The 17,422-nt window shown below is 43.6% G+C and overlaps 1 long non-coding RNA gene across 1 annotated transcript; it reads right to left on the reverse strand.

Annotated features, from left to right (window-relative positions):
• Positions 1–1,765: 1,765 nt before the first annotated feature.
• LOC118883767 lies at positions 1,766–17,269 on the reverse strand. The gene is made up of 3 exons (XR_005017090.1): positions 17,259–17,269; positions 5,261–5,402; positions 1,766–1,838 (listed from the first exon to the last, which is right to left on the reverse strand). It is a non-coding gene; the product is annotated as an uncharacterized LOC118883767 (long non-coding RNA).
• Positions 17,270–17,422: the final 153 nt, after the last annotated feature.

Consider the following 17,422-nt stretch of genomic DNA (forward strand, 5'->3'; position numbering starts at 1 on the left):
TGCTGTATAAACCACTGAGTGTGATTTTTATAATCCAAATGTAATATATTTTCTTCCATTTATGTTCTTGCCTGAGGCATTCTCTCCCCTGTTATGACCAGCATTATAACAGCATTCTATTTTTGCCTCTGCAGATTGGAGTAAGAGTAGATGAAGAATGGAAAATAGGGCTCCTTTGTGTGGGGCTGCTTTGCAGTTATCATGAGTGTATAATTCCTGGAACCAGACAGAGCCAAAGGGCACTGTTAGCCCTTTAAAAACAGCCGAGAGAGATCGTTTTCCTTTGTTGCTCTATCATTACTGTGAGATTGTGACATTTTCTCCTCACCCAATTAAAAAAACTGATACTCACAGCTGCTTGGACAGTCCACCTGCCACAGAAAAATGATTTTGAGACTCTTCATGACTCCATCACTTACTGTGCTGTAGAACCAGCTCTTGCTTTTCCATGCTAGTGAATGTTAACTGATAATCCCCCAGGGTCCATTTCAGCCGCTAGTTTCAGCCTTTTCCTTCATCAAATCTCCTATGAGCACTTCTCACCAGACTGGGCACGATGAATGAAGTTGAGTTTAATCTCTTTTGTCTCCCCGCCCTCACTCCTAACTGCCAGCTTCAAAGGATATTGTCCTGTGTTTTCATTGATTCCCTTGTCTCCTCACCTTTAAAAATATGGTAAATCTTCCTCCTCTCTGCTGTGGTCTTTTAGGACTTGGTAATCAACTAATTTCCATTTTCTCCTTCTGGCTGCTATAGCATCTCCTTTATCCATGTCTCCTTGATCAACACCTTCTAATGGTTGAAAATCCCCCGGGGTGCCTTAACCTCCTTGCTTTTCTGCAGGGGTTTGGACAATGGGGTCAGTTGCCATAGATTCGGGAACTATCTATGACAATCGAAGCTGCTTGCCTGTGTCTCCCACTCTGTGTACCTCCCTGATTTAGGCAGGGCTCACCTTCATCTCATCCGGGACCTCCATGCTGCCTCCTGGTTGACCTGGCCATAGAGTGTGGTACCCCATTCTGATCTTTCCTGGCTCTATTCCATGGCTCTATTCTCTTCTCAACTTAGTTTTTCCTGTCATGGAATCTCATTTCTCAGGGCCTTCCTCTTCTGAGGGCCAAGATTGCCTCACCACGTTGGCAGGTAGCCTCTGTATGCCAGTACCAAGAAGGTGGCCTCGGTCTCTACATCTTAGATGTGTAATGCCCGGTCCTTCTTCTGTCTACCTGGTCCCTGCGGACCTCTTTTTCCCATCTTGCTTCTCCCAGAACTTCATTTGCTAACAGCTTCAGCCAACATCAGGCCTATATACTGATTTCACTTTGCCTTTCCTGAGTCCCTGTTACTTCGTATCAACCAGCTGCATTTGGCTACTGGCTAGGGGTAGCCTCCCTAGTTCTAGCAACCCCTGTTTCCCATCACTGCTGTATTTCTATGGTCCAAACTGACTTGGGAAGTTTTTGATGTTAATCTAAGAAATTATCTCAGGTCTCTCTCCTCCCTCCACACCCAGCTTCTTCTCCGCTCAGGTCATCTAAGATTTATGTGTCACACCTTATTTTAAGATGGCATGGGAAATTCCCTGGTGGTCTAGTGGTTAGGACTTGGCACTTTCAATGCCGTGGCCTGGGTTCAATCCCTGGGTGGGGAACTAGATCCCGCAAGCCACATGGTGTGGCCAAAAAAAAAAAAAAAAAAATGTGCACCTGGAGTTGAGGTAACTTGACCAGAAAGATCTCTAAGGCCCTTAATAGCTTGAAAATTTTTATTCTATGAAATGTTGTAGACCAGCCAAGGGGCATGTTTCCTGGGTCTTAAGCAACGTCAGAGACCACCTTTAATAAAAAGAATACAAAGTTACAAACACAAAATTAGATGTGAAAGAAGACATTTACTTAGACTGAAAAAGAAATCCCAACAAATTATAAATTTTAAAGAGCTAACAAGTACCACAGACATAAAAATAATCCAGAAAAATAACATTTTTGCTTGTTTCAACTATAAATTGAAATATAGTTAATTTACAATGTGTGTTAGTAACATAATAGTTTTTATTAATTAACTGCCAGACATACATCTTTGATACTTTCTTCTTCTGAAGTTTTTTTTTTAATTTTGGCCATGCCAGGCAGCTTGCAGAGATCTAAGTCCTGACCAGGGGTTAAATCTGGGCCAGGGCAGCGAAAGCACTGAATCCTAACCACTAGACCACCAGGGAACTCCCTCTTCTAAGTTCCTTGACTGCATACTCTTTGATTGTTTCTTCATTTGACAGTAATTTTATAATATATTCTATAGAGAGAATAAAAAGAAAACTTAGTTTTTCCTTTCGTGACTGATCAATTTATTTTATTATGGATAGTTTAGAGAAGTTTGTTTCAGCTTCACAATTCATTATTGGTAATATTATGCAAGTTTTAGGATTGTTGTCAAATTTGGGAAAATCTCCGGTAAGAATCCATCACATGCAAGCTGTAAGATTTGGCAGGAGTTTCTGGTTTGATACATATGATGTTTAATTTTAGGTGTCAACTTGACTGTGTCACGGGGTGCTCAGACATTTGGCTAAACATTCTGGGTGTGTCTGTGAGGCTGTTTCTGAGTAAGAATAACTTTTGAATTATTTAGTAGGCTGAGTAAAGCAGACAGTTCTCTCTAATGTGGTTGGCCTCATCCAATCAATTGAAGATCTGAACAGAACAAAAAGACTGGGTAAGAGGGGACTCTTTGAGCTGGGACATGGGTCTTTTCCTGTCTTTGGACTGAACTGAAAAATCAGCTTTTCTTGGGTCTCGACCTTGCTGGCTTTCAGACGAGAACTTATCCCAACTGCTCTCCTGGGTCTCTAGTTTGCTGACTATAGATCTTGAGACTTCTCAGCCCCCATACTTCCTTATAATAAATCAATATCTTACCTATCTACCTATATCTATCTATTTATCTATCTATCTACCTACCAACCTATCGTCTCTCTCTCTCTCTCTCCCCACCCACCCCACCCACTTGTGTTTCTCTGGAGAGCCCTGATGACTAATACAGTATACTTCAAACCTTATTTCTTACCACTCTCTGTAAGCTGGCAGGCACAATGTCACAGTGTGACCTTGAGCACTACAACTTTAAGTCCTGATTTTTAGTGAGTAGTTATTGTGTGCTTTTGTGTATTCCTGGACGCCACCCCTACTCTGGGACAGCCAGCCTCAATCTAACTGTGAATCAGAAAGCTATACGAACAAAATGACTCCCCAACCTTATTTCACGTTACGTGGATCCCACAAATGCCCATGGCAATTCCAGTGCTAACAGATAGGAGAGGAAGTTGCCCTGGAGAGAGACCAAGGTCTTCATGGATTACAGTGAAAACATCTTACCTTTGCAAACTTTATAAAAACATAGGAATGTGTGAACACATGTATAGGGAGCCTCCCAGGGTATTGTTAGGAGTCGTGCAGGTGAGAGGCCCTGAGGCTTAACTACATTAGATTTACAGCACACCTGACTGAGGCCCGTCTTTTCTTTAGGGTTCTTGTGCCCTGAATATACTGAGAATCTACAATGGGTAGGGGCATTGTAGGTACAGAGTAACGCTGCCAGGATGTGCTAAGTGAAACTGGGAAAAGTTTAAAAATATGAAACAGTCTGTGGTTACTGAGAGACAAATGAAATGGCTGGGATGAGCCCGTGAAGTAGCCAGTCACGAGCTGTGGCTCCTTGTTCTCGTCCATCTCGGTCCTGGCTGTGATGTGACACCACCTGGTGGAGAACATGCACTGTCATCTACAAATAAATTCACATTTGCAAACGGTTCCTAAATCATTTAAGGTAATGTGATTTGAATAGTTCTCATTCCTTCTAATTTTCCCCAGTATAAATCTGATGGGTACCCTGTGAGAATGAATGTGTGCACACCAAGGGTAAAAAGTAAACCTCACTTACCTGTGCATCTGTAAAGAGAATTCCATTGCCTGAAAGAAGAAACTAAGTCTGAACTCTAAGTAAGGGTTTGGATATTGCCTATCATTTTGTATTGGCAGAGCAAAATTACATGAGCTCTAAATACTGTCTAAGATATGCAATGGAATGGTTTAAATTAAAACTTGATTTTAGGTCGTTAGAATCTTAAATAGAGGCCAGTTCAACCAAAGGGGAAAATGGTAATGTGATTTTTTTGGAGCATGCTTGTTTTACGAGAGGCCTTCCATCTAAGTACTGAGTCATTGCAGTCTTGTTGTCTGCAAGATCCGTTAACCAGGGGCTTCTTTTGAAAGGTTGATGGTTGTAAGAATTCTGGCAAGATGTCAAATGGTGATGAGATTTGTTCACTGCCAGGTGTTCTGGAAGCCTTCCTTAGAGGAGGCTGGAGGGTAACTCCAATGAAGAATGTGTATTACTGACAATCTGCAGCCTGTGCAACAAAAACCACATTCATAGAAAGACAGACAAAATGAAACGGCAGAGAACTATGTACCAGATGAAGGAACAAGATAAAACCCCAGAAAAACAACTAAATGAAGTGGAGAAGGCAACCCTCCAGAAAAAGAATTCAGAATAATGATAGTGAAGGTGATCCAGGACCTTGGAAAATGAATGGAGGCAAAGATCGAGAAGATGCAAGATATCTTTAACAAAGACCTAGAGGATTTAAAGAAGAAACACCTAGAAGAATTAAAAGACAAACAAACAGAGATGAACAATACAATTACTGAAATGAAAAATACACTAGAAGGGATCAATAGCAGAACAACTGAGGCAGAAGAACAGATAAGTGACCAGGAAGACAGAATGGTGGAATTCACTGCTGCGGAACAGACTAAAGAAAAAAGAATGAAAAGAATGAAGACAGCCTAAGAGACCTCTGGGACAACATTAAACACACCAACATTCTCATTATAGGGGCCCCAGAAGGAGAAGAGAGAGAGAAAGGACCCAAGAAAATATACAAAGAGATTATAGTGGAAAACTTCCCTAACATGGGAAAGGAAATAGCCACCTGTGCTCTACAGCCCGCAAGCCACAACTACTGAGCCTGCAAGCCACAACTACTGAGCCTGCATGCCTAGAGCCTGTGCTCCACAACGAGAGAAGCCACCGCAATGAGGAGCCCATATACCGCAACAAAGGGTAGCCCCCGCTCGCGGCAACTAGAGAAAGCCTGTGTGCAGCAACAAAGACCCAACACAGCCAAAATAAACAAATAAATAAAATAAAGAAATAGAAAAAAAAATTAAAAAAAAAGGGAAGGACAGAATACACTCACCTCAGGGATAACTCAAAGGAGAGACTCAGCTGTTACCATCAAGACTATCCTTCTCTCCCTCCATCACTCCTCACTGCGTATGTCCTCATTCTCTACCACTGCAGGTTGGAATTTTCCATGTGCCACGGAGCAAGGCTTCAGGCTGATACAAAAGGAAAGGTGGTTTTTCTCTCTCAGCTTCAATTTATACAAGCCCAGGGAAGGATGGAAGGATTCTGGTTGCCCTACTCATCCCATGCCTATGCTTGGAGCAGTCAGTGGCAGGAGAATGTGATTCTGCACCGCATATGCCTGCCCCTCTGGCCGCTGGGCTGGGTATGTTCCCAGGAGAGGGGGTGGAAGAGGGTTGGGAAAAGCATGTTGGTCAAACGTAACCATTTGCCACACTAGGAGCTAACTGTACTGTCTCACTGCAGCATATTTCCATTTTATTCATCTTCAGCATCTATAATGTTCTTCTGACCCTAAACAGAAATGTACCATCCATAGTTTTCTAAATCCTTTTTTGTATTAACCCTTATATTTTTGAAAACAGAACCCAAGGTCTCTTCTTTAAATATTTGATGAGAGATGCTCTTCAATACCTCTCCCTTTTTTAAAAAAAATTAATTAATTAATTAATTAATTAATTTATGGTTGTGTTGGGTCTTCGTTTCTGCACAAGGGCTTTCCCTAGTTGTGGCAAGTGGGGGCCACTCTTCATCGCGGTGCGCGGGCCTCTCACTATTGCGGCCTCTCTTGTTGCAGAGCACAGGCTCCAGATGCGCAGGCTCAGTAGTTGTGGCTCATGGGCCCAATTGCTCCGCGGCATGTGGGATCTTCCCAGACCAGGGCTCGAACCCGTGTCCCCTGCATTGGCAGGCAGACTCTCAACCACTGCGCCACCAGGGAAGCCCCGAGGTCTCTTCTTGTCGAAACATTTTCGATGTTTTCCCCCTTTCGGTCCTTCTGCTCCCTGCTAGCACCTCCTGGCCCAGTCAGTCCTCTCCATTCCGTCGTCTGGGCCGGCATCTTCTGTTGCTCCCTCCCCATCACCCTCCACTCTCCTTGTCTGTTCTGCGCCCGGAGGCTGACTTGTACAGATGGCTTCTGTGGGTTCCCTCACTCTCTCAGTTTCCAGCGGCTTCCAGCCAGCAGGAGAGCAGAGGCTGGTAGAGGAGTGCAGACCCGAGATTGTGCTTCTTCACCCAGTTTCCTCCCTGCAGGGTCACTGCAGGCTGACCTTGCCCCTCTCCTGAAGGCAACAGCTCCCATCTTGTGGCTTTCTCCACACGGTTCTAACTTTTGAGAACCGCTCCTCCCCTCTGCCCCTTCAGGCCTGGCGTGGGGAGAGTGTAACATCCCACTGTTACTGTCTCCTGGGCACTGCGTAGGTCTCATGGTCCCGACACCTTGCCGCATCTTGGTAAACAGCCCCTTCAAATTACCCAGCAGAGTTGGCAACTTTTCCCATGGGAGCCCTGATTACCTCCCCTTCTGCCTTCAATTTCTAAAGATGGTTAGTTTCATACATTGAGAAAAAAAAAGTAGGAATGATGTAATCCATACTAAAGTGTGAACGATTGATAGCATAATCCCTCAGGCATGTTTTGTTTCAAAAAGAGTCGTGTGGACAATTTAAGAGAATTTCAAACTGTGTGGTCGAGATATTTTTTTCCCCAGGGCCTTCTAAATAAAATACACATCTCTTGAGGATAAAACTGGTGCCAGATAAAGGGTATCTTCTTAATCGTTTCAACAAAAGTAGCCTGGCTGAAGGGAGTGGGTCCCATACCCCCAGGGAGTCTGGGAGGCTAGTAGCCCTAAGTAACCTAAGCAAGTACCACGTTTCTTAAAGGTCCTGTTTTATTCAAAAAAAACTTTGAATTTTTCTTTCTACCCCATAAGACATCTCTGTTTGTCATATTTTCAAAACTTAATAAAGATGACTTTCTAGGAAGATGCTCCATGTTTATCACATGGCTTTACTACCGGCAGGTGGCCCAGTGCTTCTGGGGACACACAGCCCCAGTTTGAGAAGCCTGAAGTGAGGAGACGCCAGACACATGGGTAATGTTACCACTTGTTTATTAAAGGGTTGTCACTTTTTCCCAGGTCTCTATGTTTTCTCATATACTTTCAGATCTTAGGGATGTTCTCAGATTTGTGATTAGCATTTCTATTTTAGACACAGGTATAGTATATTTCATTTTTTTCCAATTGGACGTATCTATTTGACTTTTTTCTTCTTCTAAATTGCTCACTTATGGATTATATTACTTTGATATAAATTGCTTTTATTTTTTAACATATGCCAATCACAGTAGTTTTTCCTATCAATCATGGCAACATTTCTCATGCATTAAAATGCACTCCATGAGAGCATATTCTCTAACAGGCACCATAGGGTTTTTTCTTATCTCCTTCCAATTTATTCTGAGAAGTGAATCATGAAAGTTTTTACTACTTTTTTCTTACTGTGAGAAATGTTTAAAATCCTGAAAAATTCCTTTTAAGAAATAAACTTTAAAATAAGTTACTTATTATTTTTTAAAAATATTTGATTTTCTTTTCATCAATGTTTGTATTGGTTGCTTAGGGTTGCCAAAACAAATAGCACGGATTGGCTTAAACAACAGAAATTTATCTTCTCACGATTCTGGAGGCTGGAAGTCGGAGATCAAGGTGTCAGGAGGGTGGGTTTCTCCTGAGGCCTCTCTTCTTGGCTGGTAGACGAGCCATCCAAGTTCCCCCTGTGTCTTCACATGGTCCTCCTGCTGTACCTATCTGTATCCAAATTTCCTGTTCTTATAAGGGCACCAGTAATACTGGATAAGAGCTCACCCTAATGACCTCATTTTAACTTCATTACCTCTTTAGAGATCCTGTTACCAAATACAGTCCACAGGATGAGGTATGGGGGTTATGGCTTCAACATATGAATTTGGAGATGGCACAATTTAGCCATGACAGCATTTATTTTAAAAATTAATTAATTATTTATTTATTTTAAATTGAAGTATAGTTGATTCACAATATTGTGTTATTTACTGCTGTACAGCAAAGTGATGCAGTTACACATATACATGCATTCCTTCTTTTTTAAAAATATTCTTTTCCGTTATGGTTTATCATAGGATATCGAATATAGTTCTCTGTGCTATACATTAGGACCTTGTTGTTTATCCATTCTATATATAAAAGCTTACATCTGCTAATCCCAGCCTCCCACTCCAGCTCTCCCCCAACACCCTCCCCCTTGGCAACCACTAGTCTGTTCTATATGCATGACAGCATTTAAATAACAGTTTAAGAGCCACAGGGTACACTGTGACTTGTACAACAGTTTTGATTCTAAAAGCATGTCGACATTCCTGAGAGTGGAGGAGAAACAATCTTATTTTCCTTGAAAAACTCTAATGGAAGAAGTACCAGAGGGCAGAAAAACCAGTGGTCTCCTTGTGTGGAGTAAGAGAAAGGGACATTTTAAACTCCAGAGGAGAAACTGAAATGTGCAAACTGTCACAACAGTTCTTTTCTGTTTGAAAAATCACGCTTTTCCTCTGGTGTGAAATTTCGCAAACAAAACCAGCTAAAGGAAGGAAAAAAGATCGTGATGTTTCGATGTTATATTTCCATTGTTTACATGCCTATTTGCCTGGTCATTCCTCAGTTGGGGCAAACTAAATTGAGACTAACAGCTCCAATTTTCACAGAGGGAATGACATAAGACAATTCATTTGTCATTTAAATCCCATTCCTTGATGACAGGTTATGCAGCACCCAAATGGAACACTAAATCCTTTAAAATCACTTCCCTGATGGTCCAAGTGGTACATTCTACTTGTATTGGGTCACTTGGTATTCAATAGTTACAACAAAGGAAGTAGAACAATTGTCTGGGTATCACTGACATCCAAAGAGAACGGAGCATAAAAGTCAGGCCAGAGATACAGGAACCTGTACACACGTGCCCAAACCAATAGCAATAATAGTTAAAAATAATATAGCACTTCAACCTGGATTTCAGGAGTTTTTCTGCAGTCAGATAATTATCAAAAAAGTCATCAACCAAAGAGGAGAGAGAGGAGAGAAGGGGATTTGAGCGAACTGTGTAAAGAGCTCTTTTCCAGTGTCTTTATATTAAGGAAAGAATGTTTGAAAAGACAGGCAGCCCTGAGCTCCTGATCATTCTACACAGTACCCTACATTTCTGGGTTGTTTTTTTTTATATATAAATTAAAAAAAAATTATTTATTTACTATTTATTTTTAGCTGTGTTGGGTCTTCCTGGCTGCGCGCGGGCTTTCTCTAGTTGCGGTGAGCGGGGGCTACTCTTTGTTGCGGTGCTCGGGCTTCTCGTTGCAGTGGCTTCTCTTGTTGCAGAGCACGGGCTCTAGGTGCGCGGGCTTCAGTAGTTGTGGCTCGCGGGCTCTAGAGGGCAGGCTCAGTAGTTGTGGTGCACGGGCTTAGTTGCTCCGCGGCATGTGGGATCCTCCCGGACCAGGGCTCGAACCCGTGTCCCCTGCATTGGCAGGCGATTCTTAACCACTGCGCCACCAGGGAAGTCCATTTCTGGGTTTTTTTATGAAAAGAATTCTACTATGTGGTGTTTGTGATTTGGGATCTCAGGACGCCAGGGTTGATTTCGTCTCTCTCTACAGGACTGGCTCTGAGGGAATGAGGCGAGGCTGACCAGTTATTCTCAGCCTTATGAAGGAATGTGGTGTCAGGTGGGCAGCAGTTTTCTGAGGGGTGGGCTTCATGGGCAGCTTGTTCTGTGATGCTCAGGTTCCCCAGTAAAGGAAAGGAATGCAGGGAAGGCTGGGAAGGAGTCACCAGCTGGGAAAGAAACCACCACTAGTGACGGAAATGGTAGGCAGCCCTGTAGAAACCTGAATCTCAGTCACTGGGATCCAATGGGAGACAATACAGCAAGGTGGCTAGGAGTGTAGATTTTGGAATGTGGCTGACCTGGGTTTGGATCTCTTTCCACACTTTCTAAGCTGAGTGATTTAGGACTAGTTGATGATCAACTCAGATCCTCTGCTCCCTCCTCTGTAAAAGGGATTGGTAATATATAGCCAAGAGGGAAGATGAAATAATGTCTGTAAGATACGCAGTCAGTCCTAATATGATAAATGAGAGGATAATTATTGTTTAACTTTTGTAAATCTTTGCATGGTGGTGGGATCCTGATGAGGAAGCAATTCGTGTAGTTGAAAAATGGAAAACAAAACAAGACAAACAGAAGCATCCTAAAGGATGTATGATGTTTTATCGGTCTAAACATAATTTCCCAGATAGGAGCTAATCTGACATAAGTGTGTGGTCTGCGTGAAATAGAAGATTCCAGATCCCCTGCCCTCCAACAATCAGGGAGGAGAAAATATGAATAAGATGAATACAAAAGGCAGCAATGCATAACTATAACAACGGCTAATATTTACTAGCCCCAACCTTGGTCCAGGCCCTGCTGTAAGCATTTTGCAAAATTCTCTCATTTTCTGCTTACAACGACCCTGAGATAGATACTGGGATTAATTCCGACTTGGAAACGGAGGCAGAGAGGTTTAATAAGTTGTCCGAGCCTATACCGCCATAAACAGCAGAGCCAGAGTTAAAATTTAGGTAGTTTGGCAATAGAGTTCTCTTGTCTCTCGTTAATCATTAAGATTAAATTACACACTAAGGTGTGTCATAGTCTAACAGGCAGCATTTTTCCCTTCCTGGTGATACGTAAAATAATGGTGTATCTTAGAATCGGGGCAGCTTCTTGCGATGAAATATGTATGAGTGACTCTATGCACTCACCACAAAGAGGAAATAGTGTTAGTTTGTCGTGGAGCCCTTGTTCTGACCCCCTCTGCTCTATCCATCCCACAGAGGGCACAGACCTTGGAAAGAGGGGCAGGGAAGTGAGAATGATTCTGCTGTCCCCCAGTCAGTCTGCCTTTCCAGTAGCAGGACTATATCACGGATTATTTATAACTGTCTGAGCATCAGGTCTTTGAGATAAATGTAACGAAGCCTGCTGCCTTCCCACCTGCTTTGTAGGGAGCCTCAACAGTGTGTCACTGCAGTGATTGTGTTGTTTTATATTATCTCGTGTTAATTATTCTTCTACGCCCTGGAATAAGATCACCTCCTTCAGGTCACCTCTGAAAATGTGAATCTTTCCACTCATCTAGGGAAGAAGTATGTTCTTGGCTAGGAAACAGAAATCCAGAAGGTAGGAAGGTGAGAGAAATTTCAGCTTTCTTTTGGCTTTACTCTCTGGATTCAGACTTTGAGATGTCTCCAGAGAGTTCAAGGTCATCCCTGAGGTAGATCCCAAAAGGGACTTCTGCTACAGAGGGACCTCAAACTGTGGAGGAGTAGCCCTAATTTACAAGTTGACTATCTCAGGTATTGCTTTTTTCCCAGAGAAATCACTCTGGGCTATTAGGCAGAAAGGGATTCTCTATAGGAAGTTATGAGCTTACAAACTCTCTGGAAGGGCTGTCTTTAGGCTGGGTGACCAGGAATGACTCTTAGAACTGCAGATCTGTCCTGCCAGGGAAGCTGGTCCATCTGCCACAATCTGCAGGGTGGGAATCAAAGGTCTTCACTAGTCTACTGATTTCAGGACTCCCTGTGTGGCTGGATCCAGAGATCCAATGCTGTAACTGCCTCTCAACCTCCAGAAGCTGGAGTTCGGACCAATGAAGGCTGAAGCAGAAATATATCACGTCTCCATGACCTGCTTGCTGGCATAAGAGTCATAGTGGGTGTGACCTGTGCTTTTTTCCACCTTCCAAAACTCACAAGCGTGTATCAATTCTTATCCAGAACCTGATCTGCCAAGGAGTCTGGGAAATGTAGGGGTTTTTTTTGTTTGTTTTTGGTTTGTTTTGTTTTCCAGACTCTGACATTCAAGAAAAAACAGAAATGTCGGGGCTGCATGGCGAGTGCCCATCAACCATATCTAACACAATTCGTTTCATGTTATCCCATGTATTTGTTTTCTTTTATTGGCCTTTAGGCTTAAGGAAAGATCTGTTTAAGAATTCAGGCCTTGGGCTTCCCTGGTGGCGCAGTGGTTGAGAGTCTGCCTGTCAATGCAGGGGACATGGGTTCGAGCCCTGGTCTGGGAAGATCCCACATGCCGCGGAGCAACTGGGCCCGTGAGCCACAACTACTGAGCCTGCGCGTCTGGAGCCTGTGCTCCGCAACAAGAGAGGCCGCGATAGTGAGAGGCCCGCGCACCGCGATGAAGAGTGGCCCCCGCTTGCCACAACTAGAGAAAGCCCTCGCACAGAAACGAAGACCCAACACAGCCATAAATAAATAAGTAAAATTAAAAAAAAAAAAAAAGAATTCAGGCCTTGGCCCATCTGCTGCCCTGTAGAGTGAGAGGGAAGCTAGGGTTTGGGTCAGAATGTTAAAATCGGGTGCTGCCTCAAGAACTATGTGAGGTCTAGGATTTCACCCTTCCTCTGAGCTAACAAGTTAGCCTGCTACTGTTTCATGGATCCTGGGGAGGTGAGGCTGCAGAATCAGAGACAACGTACGTTGTTCCTCAGGCAAAAGCAGCAGGCCGAGTGCCAGGCTGATGTGTGTTCCAGCCCCCGTGCCCCCAAGTCCTAGGGTGATGCAGAGTCCGTTGTGGGTGCCTGCACACGCATTACAGGGAGGAGCGTTGAGCCTGGGGGGCTTCCCTGAAGTAAGCAGAACCAAGCCTGTCCTCTGGCCAGGGGGAAAGGTTACCTCACCCCTCAAGGTTGCCAGCTGCAAACACAACCCTGAGAAATGGCCTGGGTGAGGAGTGGCGAGGGCCTTGCATTTTCTTTTTTTAGCCCAGTTTTGCTTTTTTTTTTTAAGAAATTCATGTTCTTTTTATTTATTTATTTATTTATTTATTTATGACTGTGTTGAGTCTTCGTTTCTGTGCGAGGGCTTTCTCTAGTTGCGGCAAGCGGGGACCACTCTTCATCGCGGTGCGCGGGCCTCTCACCATCGCGGCCTCTCTTGTTGCGGAGCACAGGCTCCAGACGCGCAGGCTCAGTAATTGTGGCTCACGGGCCCAGTTGCTCCGTGGCACGTGGGATCTTCCCAGACCAGGGCTCGAACCCGTGTCCCCTGCATTGGCAGGCAGATTCTCAACCACTGCGCCACCAGGGAAGCCCGGGCCTTGCATTTTCGACATACCCACAAAGAATGGGCGGAGATGCTGAGGGCCATGGCCCTTCCCCAGGCCCAGGTGGCAGCAGAGGTAATTATGAAAATCTTTCAAGGGAATGCAAATCTTTGGGGACAAATGTCTCTTCTTCACAGGGAATTTTCTCATTACTAGCCTTGGAGTATCTGGCATTTTGTTTTGTTTTGTTTTTTATTTTCTTGGCCGCAAGACGCGGCATGCGGAACTTCCCCGACCAGGGATCGAACCATGCCCCCTGCAGTGGAAGCACGGAGTCTTAACCACTGGACTGCCAGGGAAGTCCCTCTGGCATATTTTTATTAAGGGAGGTAGCAGTTTCTAGGAGGTCCTGGTTGATAGAGTCTTGTCATCTTGTCCTGACTGCTTCCCAGAGGCACTGCCTGATTTCTTGGCTCCTTTAGAGGGTGACCAAGTGTCCAAGTGTTCATCAGACTGTGGTTCCTTGGGCTGGGGACTTGCAGTGCTAAAACTGACATGGTGGTCACCATACTCAATTCACTGTACCCCAGGGCCAGATCTGTCCCTCTTCTGCTTTACCCAGCTTGAAATTTGCTTCTCAGTAAGGGAATAAATGCCAAGTTCTGTTAAGTGGGTACCTTATAACCTTATAATCAGTAATACCATGTTGGATATTTGAAAGTTGCTAAGAGAGTAGATCTTAAACATCCTCACTACAAGAAAAAAAAATTGTAACCAAATATAGATTTACTGTGGTGATCATTTTGCAGTATATACATACTATATCAAATCAGTATATTGTACATCTAAAACTAATACAGGGGCTTTCCTGGTGGTGCAGTGGTTAAGAATCTGCCTGCCAATGCAGGGGACACGGGTTCGAGCCCTGGTGGGGGAACTAAGATCTTGCGAGCCCCATAGCGTCGCCAAAAAATAAAAAAATTAAATTAAATTAAAAGAATAGAGATGCAATTTAATTATGTCACAGAGGTTAGTAGTCTGTATACTTCTTCAGGGTCTGTGAATAAAGCTGTATTTCAATTATATATACTGAAGTACATTGAATTGAATTTATATGTATGTATGAAATGTTACCTTTAAAATACAACTTATCCTCTCTTCAAGAACCAATACCTAATTCAATTAGAGTACTGGCAACTATGTATTATATTTTAAGCCCAGAAAATATTCTAGACCAAAACCCAGTTCTTCGTCTTTTGTCTGGGAGACCTCTGAATTGAAACTTCTTAAGGAAAAAGGGATGGGAGTGGAGGAAGGGGTCCCTTCTGCTTTCCCTGCCCCATTCTCCAGAGCAGTTAGATTTTAAGCCCATAGAATGGCCTAGGTAATTCCAAAAGCTACCATCTTATTATATGAAGATTGGGAAAGAAGCAATTTATGTGTAAATTAGACTGATTAGTGACTTAGAGGAAGCATCAGCATGCCTGGAAATTTGAAGAGAGTTTATAGTCATGTGCTTCCTCTCCCAATATACCTAACAAGGCAGGTATTCTGGTCTCGGCAACTGTACTCTTTCACATCGTGTGAAATAAGCCATGGGGGTAGCAGAATCCCATGAAGTAAGTCCATTTTTTTTTTTTCTCTGAATCTGAAGATTAGGGCTGATGGAGGTACACCTGGCCTTTTCCAAAGTCACATTTAACTATGAAAGGGAAAGCTCAAGAATGTCTGTTGCTAAATGTTTACTTCTTGTTTCCTGTATGAGTAGCTAATTGGACCTTTTGTATCCTGTCTATAAATCGTGATCTTTCCATTAGTGGTAATGAAAAAACCTATAGGTTCTTAGAATTGTGTTCTGGTGTAACTGTGGTAATTGACCATGAATAAACAGCGTGTGGCAGGGACATGATTATTGGACTTTCAGCAAGGAAGCCCTCTGCTGGCACCTGGTGCGACAGATTGAATTTGCTGTAGAACACTGATGTCTGTGGCTGAGCCTGAAATGAGAGAATGGGCCACAGAGCTTGGAAGGATGTAATAGGAGGAAGATTGATTCTGTTTGGATCCAGAATAAGCTCAGAGGAGTAATCAGGTACAGGAAGTGCCACATAGTAGCTAAGATCTGGGCCAGGGTGGCAGCTGGAGACATATTTCCTGTTTATGGACAAGTGACAGTGGGCTTGATGGCATCTCAAGAAGAGGGGACAGGGGCAGGGGATGAGGAATGAATGTCTTTGCCCTGTCTGATCGGTCAGTTTGGCAGTTGCCAGATCAGTGCTATCTCGACGCGGACTTGGAGCACACACCAACTGTTCTTTGGTGTCAGCTGACTTATTTTGTCCTCTAAGGATCAGCTGTATGTATGGTAGATGTTGGGCTAAAGTGAGATAATTAACAGATACAAGATGCATCGAAAAGTCAAGCTGCTATATGATTAAAGGGGAGAGAGTATAGAGTCAGAGGTAAGAGCATGGACTTTTTTTTTTTAGCAAAAGAAGGACTGATGTGACAGAGCACATTTTCAAAGTATGTACATCTCATGTCCAGGGCTCTCTGAGAAGGGCACAAACATTTATTGGCTGTACTATGTATTAAGGCACAGGCTGAATGTCTCACCTATGTCATTTCATTCTACCCTCTTGGTACTTTCAAGTAGGTAATTGGGTCCTTATTTTACAGATGAGGAAATCAAGATAACTAACCATTGAATAAATTGTTCGTGGCCATAATAATTGAGCTGGGATGAAAATTCAAGTTGATTCTCTACTCTTTTCACTATCCCATGATGCTTTCCAGTATTAAATGGGCTCTCCTAAGAGAATAAATAATCTACTATCTTTGGGCCTTTAAAATTGTCACGTAAAACACTATAAGAAACAGTTAGTGGAAGCTTATTTCTCTATCCAAAAATTAAAAAAAAAATCTATCTTGGAGTGAAATGATTTTTAAAGCAGATTAAAAGCTTATTTTAGCCTTCCCTAGGGAATGAAGTATTATGGAGCATGGACATTTTATCATCCAGAGACTAGCTATGTGCTTTTACCAAGTTACTTAATCTCTCTCCACTTCCCTCATCACGCTGTAAAGTTGACGCAGCGCCCTCACTGAAGGCCAGGGCCCACCGAAGTGACTTTGGCACGGCAGCAATGGTCAGTGCAGTCACTGGTAATTGTAGAACAGCCGCTCCCCTAGCTAGATCACCATCTTCCTCTGTCAAAGTTCTTCAGCGTCCTCCCACATGCTACAGCTAACGGGCTCTTCTCCGTTATCATCCTATTTGGCTTTTCTTCAGCCTTCCCTGCATCTGAGCACGCCCTTCTTAAAGTTTTCTGCTCCCCTGGCTTCTAAGACAGTCCCTCTTTTCTGACTCTTCACAGATCTCTCTGACCCTTGCTTCTAATCTCCCTTCTTAGATTTTCCCCTCTCCAGCTCTCAGATCATGGTGTCCCCAGGGCCCTGCCCTTAGCCTACCTCTCCTCACATCTCCTGCACCATCTTCCTTCTTCACCTCATGCTGTCTCAGGCTAACGCCTCCTAATTCACATCCCTAATCTGGGATGCCTGTGTGTTATATGTCCACTGGCTTATGGGACATGTACACTCAGGTGTCCCAAAGGCATTTCAAAGTCAATGCATCTAAAGGAGAAGCATCTTTCCCCTAAGATCATGTTTATCCTCCTGTGTTTTTCTGGGACCTCATCCACCCAGTCACCCAAGTGTGAAGCTTGAGAGACATCTTATATTGGCCCATTTTCTCAGTCTCCAGGTGACATCAGCTTTCACATCTGGCCACTTCTACCTTGTCAGTGTTTTCAAGCAGGTCCTTCCTCTCCATGCTCCCACCACTGAGATTGTTTCCTAACTTGTCTCATGCCCTCCGAGTGGCTTAGATTCACCCACCACTGCCAGACCAGCTTTCTGGTGACCAAGTCAGGATGTCACTGGCCCTTCAGAGCTCACAGCACACGACCTATGAAGCCCTTGCTGATCTTTCCTACTCTGCCCCTCTTGCCGTGAGCCCTCTGCCCCATCCCTGCAATCACCCTGCGACTCACCTACCTACT

The sequence above is a fragment of the Balaenoptera musculus genome, chromosome 17 (assembly GCF_009873245.2).
Source record: "Balaenoptera musculus isolate JJ_BM4_2016_0621 chromosome 17, mBalMus1.pri.v3, whole genome shotgun sequence".
NCBI classification, from domain to species: Eukaryota; Metazoa; Chordata; class Mammalia; order Artiodactyla; family Balaenopteridae; genus Balaenoptera; species Balaenoptera musculus.